This window comes from Haematobia irritans, chromosome 5, assembly GCF_050003625.1.
Source record: "Haematobia irritans isolate KBUSLIRL chromosome 5, ASM5000362v1, whole genome shotgun sequence".
Taxonomy (NCBI): Eukaryota; Metazoa; Arthropoda; class Insecta; order Diptera; family Muscidae; genus Haematobia; species Haematobia irritans.
The window spans coordinates 4,614,728-4,630,802 of record NC_134401.1 but is presented as its reverse complement, the minus strand read 5'-3'; the positions used below and the strand labels follow the sequence as shown (position 1 = coordinate 4,630,802).

The window sequence follows — 16,075 nt, the reverse complement described above, 5'->3', positions numbered from 1 at the left end:
AAGTTTTTATGTTGGTCATATGATTCATCAATATTTGGATATGCGGAAATTTTGTGCAAAATAGGTGCCGCGCGAGCTCACATTTGACCAAAAACAACAACGTGTTGATGATTCTGAGCGGTGTTTGCAGCTGTTAACTCGTAATACACCCGAGTTTTTCCATCGATATGTGACAATGGATGAAACATGGCTCCATCACTACACTCCTGAGTCCAATCGACAGTTGGCTGAGTGGACAGCGACCGGTGAACCGTCTCCGAAGCGTGGAAAGACTCAAAAGTCCGCTGGCAAAGTAATGGTCTCTGTTTTTTGGGATGCGCATGGAATAATTTTTATCGATCATCTTGAGAAGGGAAAAACCATCAACAGTATCTATTATATGGCGTTATTGGAGCGTTGGAAGGTCGAAATCGCGGCAAAACGGCCCCATATGAAGAAGAAAAAAGTGTTGTTTCACCAAGACAACGCACCGTGCCACAAGTCATTGAGAACGATGGCAAAAATTCATGAATTGGGCTTCGAATTGCTTCCCCACCCACCGTATTCTCCAGATCTGGCCCCCAGCGACTTTTTTTGTTCTCAGACCTCAAAAGGATGCTCGCAGGGAAAAAAATTTGGCTGCAATGAACAGGTGATCGCCGAAACTGAGGCCTATTTTGAGGCAAAACCGAAGGAGTACTACCAAAATGGTATCAAAAACTTGGAAGGTCGTTATAATCGTTGTATCGCTCTTGAAGGGAACTATGTTGAATAATAAAAACGAATTTTGACAAAAAAATGTGTTTTTCTTTGTTAGACCGGGGACTTATCAGCCAACCTGTTACAAGGGGGAATCCCATAAAAATATGTTTTTTTTAAAGTGGCAATTTATTTTTTCAACATAGCCTACTTGACCCCGATTTTTTTAACTTTTTGCATCCGCTGGAAAAATTTGTAAGATTTAGAAAAATCAATTTTGTGACCTTTCGGTTTTTTCAACATTTGGAAAAGTTTTCAACTTTTGCGAAATTTTAGCAACTTTTCGACATTTCGAAAAGTTGTTAAAATTTTCAATGTGCTTTTTTCTAAAGTAGTTTAAAAATACTAAACTTCTGCGATTTATTTGAAATTTTAAAAGGACGTCGAGGAGATTATAAAATTAATATTGGGTATTTGATTTTTTGAAAGGGAAGGGGGGACCACCCCATTGCTCGACTTTTTCTAAAATTGGGCTAAAGTTTTCCGATTTGCTTGAATTTTTCACGGAAGATTAACGGTATCGTCTAAATAAAGATCAGATACTTTATTTTTCGATATTTTGTAGGGGAGGGGTCTCCCCTTTGGGATTCCCCTTTCATGTGTAGAGCTGTGCAAATTGAGGAATTTTATTAGTGTAGGGAGAGTATTTGTGTTACAAGTGGAATCCCCTAAAAATATATTTTTTAAAGTGGCAATTTATTTTTATACCCTTCACCATAGGATGGGAGTATATTAACTTTGTCATTCCGTTTGTAACACATCGAAATATTGCTCTAAGTCCCCATAAAGTATATATTCTGGGTCGTGGTGAAATTCTGAGTCGATCTGATCATTTCCGTCCGTCCGTCTGTTGAAATCACGCTAACTTCCGAACGAAACAAGCTATCGACTTGAAACTTGGCACAAATAGTTGTTATTGATGTAGGTTGCGATTGCTCTAAGAGAAGCAAATTTCATCCGATCCGGCTGAAATTTGGTACATTGTGTTAGTATATGGTCTCTAACAACCATGCAGAAATTGGTCCATATCGGTCCATAATTACATATAGCCCCCATATAAACCGATCCCCCGATTTGGCTTGCGGAGCCTCTAAGAGAAGCAAATTTCATCCGATCCGGCTGAAATATGGTACATGGTGTTGGTATATGTTCTCTAATGACCATGCAAAAATTGGTCCACATCGGCCCATAATTATATATAGTCCCCATATAAACCGATCCCCAGATTTGAGCTCCGGAGCCTCTTAGAGGAGCAAACGTCATCCGATCCGATTGCAATTTGGTACATGGTGTTAGTATATAGTCTCCAACAACCGTGCAGAAATTGGTCCATATCGGTCCACTTTTACGTATAGCCCCCATATAAACGGACCCCCAAATTTGGCTTGCGATTGCTCTAAGAGAAGCAAATTTCATCCGATCCGGCTGAAATTTGGTACATGGTGTTGGTATATGTTCTCTAATGACCATGCAAAAATTGGTCCACATCGACCCATAATTATATATAGCCCCCATATAAATCGATCCCCAGATTAGCCCTCCGGAGCCTCTTGGAGGAGCAAAATTCATCCGATTCGGTTGAAATTTGGAACATGGTGTTAGTATAAGGCCGCTAATAACCATGCCAAAATTGGTCCATATCGGTCTATAGTTATATAAAGCCGATCCCCAATCATTTTATTTCTATAGAAAATTTTGTCAAAATTTTATTTCTATAGAAACTTTAAACTTAATTTTATACGTATTTAATCGGCCTTTTTAGTTTAATATATGCCACGTATGGACTATGTGGTATATATTACGATGTTAGGAAGTTTTAAGATACCTTGCCATCGGCTTCAGTAGAAGTTTCTACGCAATCCATGGTGGAGAGTACATAAGCTTCGGCCTGGCCGAACTTACGGCCGTATATACTTGTTTTTTGTTTTTTGGTACATTGGTAAAATTATTTATGTTTTGAATGATTTTGCAAAATATTCCTCTCCAACTACACACAAAAAAAATTTTTCTGATTCAATCACGAAATTAATTGATTCAATTAATTTTTAATTGAAATGTCTTCAATCACAGAAATGATAGTATCAATTAAAAAATTAATTGAAGGTCAATTAAAAAGTTAATTGATCCAATTAAAAACTTAATTGATACTATTATTTTTGTGATTGGTTTTTGTTTCAATTAAAAAATTTTTTGAATCAATTAAATTTTTAATTGAATATTTTTTAAAACTCAATTAAAATTTTAATCGGAAAATTTTTCGTGAAATTTTTTTGTGTGTAGGATGTACTTCACTAATTTTCAATAGAAATAAAAGTTTTGACAAAATTTTCTACAGAAATAAAATTTTGACAAAATTTTCTGTAGAAACAAAATTTTCTATAGAAATACAACTTGGACAAAATTTTCTATAAAAATAAAATTTTAACATAGTTCCTATAAAAAAACAATTTTGACTAAATTTTCTATAGAAATAAAATTTTTACAAAATTTTCTATGGAAATAAAATGTTGACAAAATTTTCTATAGAAAAAATGATAAAAGTTTCTATAGACATAAAACTTTGACAAAACTTTGTGTAGAAATAAAATTCCGACAAAATTTTCTGTAGAAATAAAATTTTAATAACATTTTCTAAAAAAATGAAATTTTGACAAAATTTCCTATTAAAATAAAATATTGACAACATTTTCTATAAAAATAAAATGTTCACTAAATTTTCTATGGATATAAAATTTTGACAAAATTTTCTATAGAAAAAAAAATTGATAAAAATTTCTATATAAATAAAATTTTGACAAAACTTTATATAGAAATAAAATGTTGACCAAAATTTTCTATAGAAATACAATTTTGACCAAATTTTCTAAAGATATAAAATTTTGACAAAATCTTCTATAGAAATTAAATGCAGGCCCAACATTTTCTACACAAATAAAATTTTGACAAAATTTTCTATACAAATAAAATTTTGATAAAATTTTCAATAGCAATAAAATTTTGACAAAATTTTGTATGCAGATAAAATTTTGAGAAAATTTTCTATAGATATAAAATTTTATTATATATTTGAGTTTACAACGTAGTGGCGACCAGGTCACAACAAGATCACCAGTTAAAAAATTATTTTCCCTGAAGACGGAAAATAATTTAATAATCTTCGAAATATGGGAAATAATTAAAAATAAAACTCTATAAAAAACAAAGATTTTATTTTTCTTTTATTACAATACGACTTCAAGCCTTACAAACTCCACAAATAATTATACTAAAAGGTCAACAACACAACAACTACAAGAAATAAAATCTTGAAAAACTTTTCTAAAAAATAAAATGTTTGACAAAATTTTCTATAGACCTAAAATTTTAACAAAATTTTCTATAAAAATTAAATTTTTACAAAATGTCCTATAAAAATAAAATGTTGACGAAATTTTCTATAGAAATAAAATGTTGACAACATTTTCTGTAGAAATATACGTTTGACAAAATTTTCTTGTGAATATACATTTTTTGACAAAGTTTTCTATGGAAATAAAATGTTGACAAAATTGTCTATAGAAAAAAAAATTGATAAACATTTCTATAGAAATAAAATGTTGACAAAATTTTCTTTAAACAACATTTTCTATACAAATAAAATTTTGATAAAAGTTTCAATAGCAATAAAATTTTGACAAAATTTTCTCAAAATTTTATTAGCATAGAAAATTTTGTCAAAATTTTCTATGCACATAAAATTTTGCCAAAATTTTCTACAGAAATAATTTTGACAAAATTTTCTATAGAAATGAAATGTTGAATATTTTTTCTACAGAAATAAAGTCTGGACAAAATTTTCCTAAGAAATACAATTTTGAAAATTTTTTCTAAAAAATATAATGTTTTACAAAAGTTTCTGTAAAAATACAATTTTGACAACAATTTTCTGTAGAAATACAATTTTGCCAACAATTTTCTGTAGGAATCAAATTTTGCCAAAAATTTTCTATAGAAATAAAATGTTGACAAAATTTTCTATGAAAATAAAATTATGACAAAACTTTGAATATATATTTTCTATTGAAATAAATTTTTTAACCAAATTTCGCGATTGATATACTTTCTATGAAAAATAATCCATTGGAAAATCGCATTTAGTAAAAGTTTCCATTATTGACCCACAAACATATGGCCTAAAGGTAGTCTCCACGGTCTTCCAACATTCACCTGCATGGTCATCGAGTACTATGACCACAAATTCTATTTCATTAGCTCTTTGTGTCTAAATCTTTTGTTCGATTTGTGTGGTCATAAATACAAACAAAGCAATTTCCTGTAATTTCTCCATTAACCAATTTCATATGGGGGAAACCATTGTGAAGGTGTTTTATACGGCGCTTAAATACCATTTTAGTTTGTGTTAATTTATTTTTAATTATTTCATTGTGCTCTTTTTTTATTGTTTTCGAATTTGCCGGTAAGTGGTTAAGAATAAAAAAAAGGAAAAAAAAAATATTTACTAAACACAGAATTCACTCACCCAACAAAAACACAATTGATGACTGCACACAATTTCCCATTTTTTATAGGAATTTGGTTAGAGGGGCTTTTAAGCTTTAATAAAATTATAATTGACCATAACTCCTAAACACAATTTACCAACTCAAAGATATAGAAAATAGTTAATTAGAAAATAAATCAGATATAAGTAAAAGACAGTCGAAGGCAATCGCAGCGATATGATCATCCGTGTTAGATGACAAAAGAATCGAAGAGTCATAGTGTATGACCTTTTCGAAGAATACGAAGTCATTATAATTATGAGTAATTTCCACAGATTTAGAAAATAATCATAATTTATGATTGTTTTATAAACTCGACAGTGGTATCTAATGAAAAGGTGGAACTTAGAGTTTCTTGTTTTAGGAAAATTATCAATGACTAGGGTTTTGAAAGCATAACCATTGATGGTTTTGTTGTAGGTTAGGCCAGTCCTTATTACACCGAAAAAAAGCTCGTACATTTCCAAACATTTGGTCTTTCCATTAATGATTTTGGTATTGATTCCGAACCAAAAAAGCAAAGAATTCAGACACCGGTTCTACCGGTCCACCGATGAGGAGTAGAAGTTAAACCGGTCCATCGGTTTTGATCACTCTAGTTGCAATACACATCAGTGGCGCTGGAAAGCCCCCATACAAACTTGACTTTTTGGGCATCATGGTGGTGGTTTGGTACATGGTGCCAATTTTTCATATCAGTCTATATTATACATAGCTTGAATATATGAACCGATCCCAAATTTGTCTTCTGGATCTTCCTGGGAAAGCAAAAATAGTTCGATCGATTGAAAATTGGTATATGATGCCAGTAAAATTTAATCTAATAACTATGCACAAATTTATTTAAGTCGGTTCATAATAAAGTCTCTATACTATTTCTCATACTATTTCTCTATATAAACCGATCAATATCTACACTGATAGAAAAAGCTTTATTATATCAACGACATATACCATTAAAATATGGCCAATGAAACAAATTCGTTAATATCACAAAAATTTTAGAAATCATAACGAATTCTCTGTTAATCAACGAAATATTTCATACTATTAACGAATAATTTCGTTATACCAATGAAAGTTTTTCGTTGGATCCATTTTAATTAAATTTCTTTTTGTTTAAACGACTTATATAGTATTTTTAAATTTGCTTTTTTATCTTTTTTTATAGATTCCATGTGGACTAACTAACAATTTAAGAGAAGGTAAGATATCTTGCAATTGGCAACTGTTTCTATATCTCGAGTAGTTCGATTGTGGATGACAGTCTTTAGTAGAACTTTGTACCATGATTGCCACTCGAGCCAAAAATAAGCTATCAAAAAATTTTTTTTTTGTTTTTTTAAACTACAAAAAATCTTATTGTGCTAAATTTTATTTTTAAACAAAATTTTCATAAAATGTTATTTCTATAGAATTTTTTTTTTTCAAAATCTTATTTCTATAGAAACTTTTGTCGACATTTTATTTCTATAGAAAATTTTGCGAAAATTTTATTTCTATAGAAAATTTTGTCGAAATTTTATTTATATAAAAAATTTCGTCAAAATTTTATTTCTATAGAAAATTTTGTCAAAATTTTCTTTCTATAGAAAATTTTTTCAAAATTTTATTTTTATACCAAATTATATTTCATTAGAAAATTTTGCCGAAATTTTATTTCTATAGAAAATTTTTTTAAAAATTTTATTTCTATAGAAAATTTTGTCAAAATTTTAATTCTATAGAAAATTTTCTCAAATTTTTCTTTCTGTAGGAATTTTTTCAAAATTTCATTTCCTTGAATTATGTTTCACATTTTCTTTCTATAAAAATTTTTCTCAAAATTTTGTTTCTATAGAAAATTTTGTCCACATTTTCTTTCTATAAAAATTTTTCTCAAAATTTTATTTCTATAGAAAATTTTGTGAAAAATTTTATTTCTATAGAAAATTTTGTTAAAAATGTTATTCGTATTGAAAATTTTGTCAAATTTTATTTCTATAGAAAATTTTATTTCTACAGGAAATTTTATCAAAATTTTATTTCTATAGAAAATTTGGTCAAAATTTTCTTCCTACAGAAAATTTTGTTAACAATTTATTTCAATAATAAATTTTGTCTAAGTTTTTTTTTTCTATAGAAAATTTATTCAGAATTTTATTTGACAACATTTTCTATAGAAACAAATTCGTTAATATCACAAAAATTTTAGAAATCATAACGAATTCTCTGTTAATCAACGAAATATTTCATACTATTAACGAATAATTTCGTTATACCAATGAAAGTTTTTCGTTGGATCCATTTTAATTAAATTTCTTTTTGTTTAAACGACTTATATAGTATTTTTAAATTTGCTTTTTTATCTTTTTTTATAGATTCCATGTGGACTAACTAACAATTTAAGAGAAGGTAAGATATCTTGCAATTGGCAACTGTTTCTATATCTCGAGTAGTTCGATTGTGGATGACAGTCTTTAGTAGAACTTTGTACCATGATTGCCACTCGAGCCAAAAATAAGCTATCAAAAAAATTTTTTTTTGTTTTTTTAAACTACAAAAAATCTTATTGTGCTAAATTTTATTTTTAAACAAAATTTTCATAAAATGTTATTTCTATAGAATTTTTTTTTTCAAAATCTTATTTCTATAGAAACTTTTGTCGACATTTTATTTCTATAGAAAATTTTGCGAAAATTTTATTTCTATAGAAAATTTTGTCGAAATTTTATTTATATAAAAAATTTCGTCAAAATTTTATTTCTATAGAAAATTTTGTCAAAATTTTCTTTCTATAGAAAATTTTTTTAAAATTTTATTTTTATACCAAATTATATTTCATTAGAAAATTTTGCCGAAATTTTATTTCTATAGAAAATTTTTTTAAAAATTTTATTTCTATAGAAAATTTTGTCAAAATTTTAATTCTATAGAAAATTTTCTCAAATTTTTCTTTCTGTAGAAATTTTTTCAAAATTTTATTTCCTTGAATTATGTTTCACATTTTCTTTCTATAAAAATTTTTCTCAAAATTTTGTTTCTATAGAAAATTTTGTCCACATTTTCTTTCTATAAAAATTTTTCTCAAAATTTTATTTCTATAGAAAATTTTGTGAAAAATTTTATTTCTATAGAAAATTTTGTTAAAAATGTTATTCGTATTGAAAATTTTGTCAAATTTTATTTCTATAGAAAATTTTATTTCTACAGGAAATTTTATCAAAATTTTATTTCTATAGAAAATTTGGTCAAAATTTTCTTCCTACAGAAAATTTTGTTAACAATTTATTTCAATAATAAATTTTGTCTAAGTTTTTTTTTTCTATAGAAAATTTATTCAGAATTTTATTTCTATAAAAAAATGTTTTAAAAAGTTTAGTTCTTTAGAAATCTTATTTTCTATAGAAAATAGTTTGAGAGGAATATTTTGCAAAATCTACCACAACAACCAGAAATCCTCTAATTTACGTATCAGGAAAAGATCAACCGTTTTTGGTAGAATTCTACCAACTGTAGCAAATGTTCTTTGTTCGCAATTCTATTTCTATAGAAAATTTTATTTCTATAGAAAATTTTGTCAAAAATTTGTGTTTTACAAAATTTTGTCAAAATTTTATTTCTATACAAAATTTTGTCAAAATTTTGTTTCTGTAGAAAATTTTGTTAAAATTTTATTTCTATAGACAACTTGGTCGAAATTTTACTTCTATACAAAATTTTGTAAAAATTTTAGTTCTTTAGAAAATTTTGTAGAAATTTTATTTCTATACAAAATTTTTTCAAAATTGTATTTCTAGTAGTAGTATCTCTTTATTGTTTAGTAAGTTAAATTTCATGTTTTAGTAATTATGAATATATTGAGTATGAATTCAAATTTATAACTATAACTATTTTAACATTTTATTTCTATAGATATTTTTTTAAAAATTTTATTACTATAGAAAATTTTTCTCATTTTTTTCTCAAAATTTTATTTCCTTGAATTATGTTTCAAAATTTTATTTCTATGGAAAATTTTGTCAAAATTTTATTTCCACAGAAAATTTTGTCAAAATTTTATTTCTATAGAAAATGTTGTCAAAATTTTATGTCTATAGAAAATTTTGTTTGTTCTATGAATTCAAATTAATAACTATAACTATTTTAACATTTTATTTCTATAGATAATTTTTTAAAAATTTTATTTCTATAGAAAAATTTTCTCAATTTTTTTCTCAAATTTTTATTTCCTTGAATTATGTTTCAAAATTTTGTTTCTATGGAAAATTTTGTCAAAATTTTATTTCCATAGAAAATTTTGTCAAAATTTTATTTCTATAGAAAATTTTGTCAAAATTTTATTTCTATAGAAAATTTTGTAAAAATTTTATTTCTATAGAAAATTCTGTTTCTATAGAAAATTTTGTTTCTATAGAAAATTTTGTTAAGAATGTTATTTCTATTGAAAATTTTATTCCTATAGAAAATTTTTTCAAAATTTTATTTCTATAGAAAATTTTGTTACAAATGTTATTTCTATTGAAAATTGTGTAAAAATTTTATTTCTATAGCAAATTTTGTCAAATTTTATTTCTATTGAAAATTATGTCAAAATTTTATTTCTATATAAATTTATGTCAAAATTTATTTCTATAGAAAATTTTGTCAAAATTTTATTTCTATTGAAAACTTTATTTCTGCAATATTTTTTTTCAAAATTTTATTTCTTTAGTTTTTTTTTCAATTCTATTTCTATAGAATATTTTCTCAAAATTTTAATTCTATAGAAAATTTTCTCAAATTTTTATTTCTATTGAAAATTTTTTCAAAATTTTATTTCTTTGAATTATGTTTCAAAATTTTATTTCTACAGTAATTTTCATCAAAATTTTATATCTATAGAAAATTTTTTCAAAATTTTATTTCTATAGAAAATTTTATCAAAAATTTTATTTCTATAGAAAATTTTGTTTTATTTTTACAGAGAATTTTTCTCTGCATAAACTTTACTTATTTTATGTTGTTTGAGTGTTAAGGACTGTACATATTTTTCTTTAATTAAAAATTACAAAAAAAAAATAAATTAATGTCTATTAAATTATGGATCCAATAACGATGTTGCCAATTAGTCCATCTGCTCAACTCATATCACCTTATTTGTTTTATATATAATTTTATGCCATTAAGCTATGTAATAATCACACAATTTGTAAATATAATACAACTCTTTTTTTCAAAAAATTTAATTACTATTATTAGTAGATCATAGTTTCAAGGGATAACATATACTTCTCTCTCTGCAACCATTAAGGCATTTTCATCCAACCAAAAAAACAAAAGTTTCTATACTCCTCTGTAAAGTACTTACATTTTAAGCCCCATTCCATAGAAAAATAAAATCTCTTGGTATTTGTCGTTTTATCTACGATTACCAGTATTTACCCAAAGCAAACAAGACAAAGCGAGAGGGTGCAAGGAAAGCAAAGCAATAGGGCATTGTCAGAATAAAAATCAGTAGCTTTTTGCACATATTATAGTTTTAAGCAATGCTTACAATGCAATTTTGTACAAAATGCATCATCATCACCATTCAGCATTGTCTATGGGGGCAAGATGCAATGCAATGCAGTGCATTGCAATGTATGACCATGTAACCATCATCTACAAATTCCAGCTTCGAAAAGGAGGAGTAGTAGTAACTACCTACTACTTGCAACTACCCAGCACAAAATAAGGAGTAGTATGTTCCATTATTATTATAACAGGCCCTTTGGCCATTCAATGCATACACATGTGTCTGGACCAGGCCACAATATGGCAAAATGCTACATATGCTTTGGCAGGGTTATTTTAAAACTACTGCCTGAGCCGAAGGAATATTGACACCACAAGGAAGCTGAGCTCAACTGCTTTCATACTTCGAATGCATTGTGAGTCTCCATTCTTTTGGCTACTTCTTGGTAAATTTATGGACTTGTCAGAAGTCCATGGTAGGTGCTGAACTGTGTTTTTTCTCATTTTTTTTGTTTCATTTGTCGTTTTTCGGTAATGTTTAAGATACCACATGGAGAGAGGAAACATTTAACGTATTAAGAAGAAGAAGAAAAAAAGCAAAGAATGTTCCTTAATGACTTTATTATGGTATATGGCAAAACTAAAAGAATAAGGCACAAAAAGAATTCCCCATTGACATTGCATATTTGTGTAACAGCTCATTTAAGCATTAATTCTTTGTTTAAAATTATTTCTTTCAAGACCTTTGGTATATACCTTAGTTCTCATTTCAAATGTTTTGTAATCTTGCAAAGGAAGTTACCTCCAAGAGTAGTATTGAGAGTAGGGCGAGGGCGCCTTTCTGATTTTTAAAGCGGAGAGGGCATAATAACATTTTTTTAAGACGTCGAGCACAGGAAAGATGTCATTCTCGAACATATACCGGAAAATTAAGGACCATCTATTATGTTGTCTGTCAATTTCATGTAAATTTAAGTTTTTTTACTTAATATAAGTCCCTATATCCTCCTGCAAATTTCAAGAAAATTAGAAAACTTTAAATATAAAAAAATCTCCTTTAAGTTTGAGTTTTGCGTACTTGATTCTAGGAAACAAGTTTTAATTTATTGATTTATTCAGCTCTAACTATAAGGCAAAACGACTTAATTGAAAAGTTTATCGACTTTTGGACAAGGAAAAAACCTTATAACAGAGAAATACGTCTTCTATGTTGGTATTTTAAAGACATGGAATCTTTGGCCTCACGACAATATTTTTTCAGAGTATAAATTCCTAGTAAAAAGAAGATTTAGACCTTTCACTATTCTAAAGGGGGTGTTCTCTTTCCCAACCAGATATTTAAAAATCGTGTACAGTGTAGTAACAGGTTGGCTGATAAGTCCCCGGTCTGACACATAGATGGCATCGCTAGTAATAAATGCATATTATTTTCATATAGTACCAACTAGAGGTCTGCATCGAATAACTTTTCACTACATGTATGCAATTCGCTGTCGAATATAGTACATACACTGTCCTTCTCTCAGAGCGCAAGTAGTGAAGTGAAGAGAACACTTGCTTGTCAAATACCACCAAGTACTTATCCGAAACAATATGTGTTCCGAAAAAAAGGAACAATAAAAATGCAGGTACTTGAGAAAAAGTACAACATGGATTCTCTTCACTTCACGTGGTACCACAAGAATTTCTCAGTTATGTGCGAAGCAAAACTTTCCATTATTACTAATCATACATATGTATGTATGTCACATATTTCATATATTTATGTATGTCACACACTTACCTTAACGTTTGCCGTTCTTTATAACAAACCGAAAATATATATTGTGGTGAGTAACTGTTTTTTTGTATTTCTGAAACTGCACGTAGTACATGGAGTACTCTATGAAGTTTTGTTCTCGCAACATACTCGACGTGATCACTCTGAGTACACTTCAATAAGAGAGAAAGAGGAATATGTGTTTGTTGGTAGTGAAAACATCAGAGTAGCAACAAGAAGTTACTCGTGGCTTTTGGTGTTCATCAAAATGTGTACCAATTGTTTTGCGACTCTCTCAAATAGATGTACTCACGTAGCAAGTACACGTGTACTCTACATTTACAAATGGAATTGTGCAGACCTCTAGTACCAACCTTCAAATGATTCGTGTCTTTAAGTCAATTAGTTTGTGAGATAGAGCGTCTTTTGTGAAGCAACTTTTGTTATTGTGAAAAAAAATGGAAAAAAAGGAATTTCAGGTTTTGATAAAATACTGTTTTCTGAAGGGGAAAAAATACGGTGGAAGCAAAAACTTGGCTTGATAATGAGTTTCCGGACTCTGCCCCAGGGAAATCAACAATAATTGATTGGTATGCAAAATTCAAGCGTGGTGAAAGAAGCACGGAGGACTGTGAACGCAGTGGACGCCCGACGAAAACATCAAAAAAATCCACAAAATGATTTTGAATGACCGTAAAATGAAGTTGATCGAGATAGCAAAGGCCTTAAAGATATCAAAGGAACGTGTTGGTCATATCATTCATCACTATTTGGATATGCGGAAGCTCTGTGCAAAATGGGAGCCGCGCGCGAGCTCACATTTGACCAAAAACAACAACGTGTTGATGATTCGGAGCGGTGTTTGCAGCTGTTAACTCGTAATACACCCGAGTTTTTCCGTCGATATGTGACAATAGATGAAGGTTAGGTTAGGTTAGGTTATGTGGCAGCCTGATGTATCAGGCTCACTTAGACTATTCAGTCCATTGTGATACCACAGTGGTGAACTTCTCTCTTATCACTGAGTGCTGCCCGATTCCATGTTAAGCTCAATGACAAGGGACCTCCTTTTTATAGCCGAGTCCGAACGGCGTTCCACATTGAAGTGAAACCACTTAGAGAAGCTTTGAAACCCTCAGAAATGTCACCAGCATTACTGAGGTGGGATAATCCACCGCTGAAAAACTTTTTGGTGTTCGGTCGTAGCAGGAATCGAACCCACGACCTTGTGTATGCAAGGCGGGCATGCTAACCATTGCACCACGGTGGCAATAGATGAAACATGGCTCCATCACTATACTCCTGAGTCCAATCGGCAGTCGGCTGAGTGGACAGCGACCGGTGAACCGTCTCCGAATCGTGGAAAGACTCAAAAGTCCGCTGGCAAAGTAATGGCCTCTGTTTTTTGGGATGCGCATGGAATAATTTTTATCGATTATCTTGAGAAGGGAAAAACCATCAACAGTAATTATTATATGGCGTTATTAGAGCGTCGAAATCGCGGAAAAACGGCCCCATATGAAGAAGAAAAAAGTGTCGTTCCACCAAGACAACTCACCGTGCCACAAGTCATTGAGAACGATGGCAAAAATTCATGAATTGGGCTTCGAATTGCTTCCCCACCCACCGTATTCTCCAGATCTGGCCCCCAGCGACTCTTTCTTGTTCTCAGACCTCAAAAGGATGCTCGCAGGGAAAAATTTGGCTGCAATGAAGAGGTGATCGCCGAAAAATGGTATCAAAAACTTGGAAGGTCGTTATAATCGTTGTATCGCTCTTGAAGGGAACTATGTTGAATAATAAAAACGAATTTTGACAAAAAAATGTGTTTTTTTTGTTAGACCGGGGACTTATCAGCCAACCTGTTAATTGAATCACTTGCTATCTACCATATACAAATTTGCAGAGAAATTTGAAGTTTTCTCTATTCTCTAAAAAAAGGGACGTCGCCATCCCCGATCAAATGGCGAAAACTAACATAGGGGATTTTTGTCTAGAGACCACGCCTCTCCTTCCCTGAAAGTTAGAAAAATCGTGGAAATTGTATACAAGCTTCAAAAGTGGGGCAAGGTGGAGATCCCCTCACCGGTCATATATCGCTCAAAAAGATAGGAGACCACACTCAATATTCCCTGAAATTTTGAAGAAAATTGGAAAACTCTTTTTATACCCTCCACCATGGGATGTGGGGTATATTAACATTGTCATTCCGTTTGTAACACATCGAAATATTGCTCTAAGACCCCATAAAGTATATATATTCTGGGTCTTGGTGAAATTCTGAGTCGATCTGAGCATGTCCGTCCGTCCGTCTGTTGAAATCACGCCAACTTCCGAACGAAACAATCTATCGACTTGAAACTTGACGCAAGTAGTTATTATTGATGTAGGTCTGATGGTATTGCAAATGGGCCATATTGGACCACTTTTACGTATAGCCCCCATATAAAGCGACCCCCAGATTTGGCTTGCGGAGCCTCTTAGAGAAGCAAATTTCATCCGACCCGGTTGAAAATTGGCACGTAGTGTTAGTATATGGTCTCTAACAACCACACAGAAATTTATCCATATCGATCTATAATTATATATAGCCCCCATATAAACCGATCCCCTGATTTGACTTCCGGAACCTCTTGGAGGAGTAAATTTCATCCAATCCGGTTGAAACTTGGTACGTGGATTTAGTATATGGTCTTTAAGAACCATGCAAAAATTGGTCCATATCTGTCCATAAATATATATAGTCCCCATATAAACCGATCCCCAGATTTGACCTCGGAGCCTCTTGGAGTAGTAAATTTCATTCGATCCGGTTTGAAATTTGGTACATTGTGCTAGTATGTGGCCGCTAAAAACCATGCCAAAATTGGTCCATATCAGTTCGTAATTGTATATAGCGATCCCCATATTTGAATATTGGGCAAAGAGAGAAACCCCCTCCCTGGCCATATATCGTCAAAAAGTTAGAGGACTTTTTGAGGAGACCACCTTCAGTATTCCCTGAAATTTTGAAGAAAATCGAAAAACTCTTTTTCAAGTTTCAAAATGTCGCGCAAGGAGGAGGGCCCCTCCAAGGCCAAATAGGGGATTTTTTCTGTGGAACACTCTTAGCCTTCCCCAAAAATTACAAAAATGGGGAACTTTTCTTTAACTTTCAAAAGTCAGGCAAGAGAAAAATCCCTTACCCATAGCCATAGCCATCCCCAATCTTTCCTGAAATTTTCAAGAAACTCGTCGAAAACTTCATATCCGTTGGAAATTATTTGTACACTTCCCTATATACTATATACCGGATCAAGAACGGAATTATATACGTATTTAATCTGTTTTTTTTGTTGGTCTAATATACCACGTATGGACTAACTTACAATTTAGAGGACGATGTTAAGAAGTTTTAAGATGGCAAGGTCATCGGCAAGTGTTACCACAACCCAAGTAATTCGATTGTGGATGACAGTCTTTAGTAGAAGTTTCTACGCAATCCATGGTGGAGGGTACATAAGATTCGGCCTGGCCGAACTTACGGCCGTATATGGTTAGGTTAGGTTACGTTAGTAGGAGG

The 16,075-nt window shown here is 30.3% G+C and overlaps 1 long non-coding RNA gene across 1 annotated transcript in view; it reads left to right on the top strand.

Annotated features, from left to right (window-relative positions):
- Positions 1-7,677, top strand: part of LOC142241875 (uncharacterized) — a 132,733-nt gene extending 125,056 nt beyond the window's left edge. The window contains exons 2-3 of the long non-coding RNA XR_012723851.1: positions 6,451-6,484; positions 7,640-7,677. This is a non-coding gene — a long non-coding RNA (uncharacterized LOC142241875). The remainder of the gene's footprint in view (positions 1-6,450; positions 6,485-7,639) is intronic.
- The last annotated feature ends 8,398 nt before the right edge of the window (positions 7,678-16,075 follow it).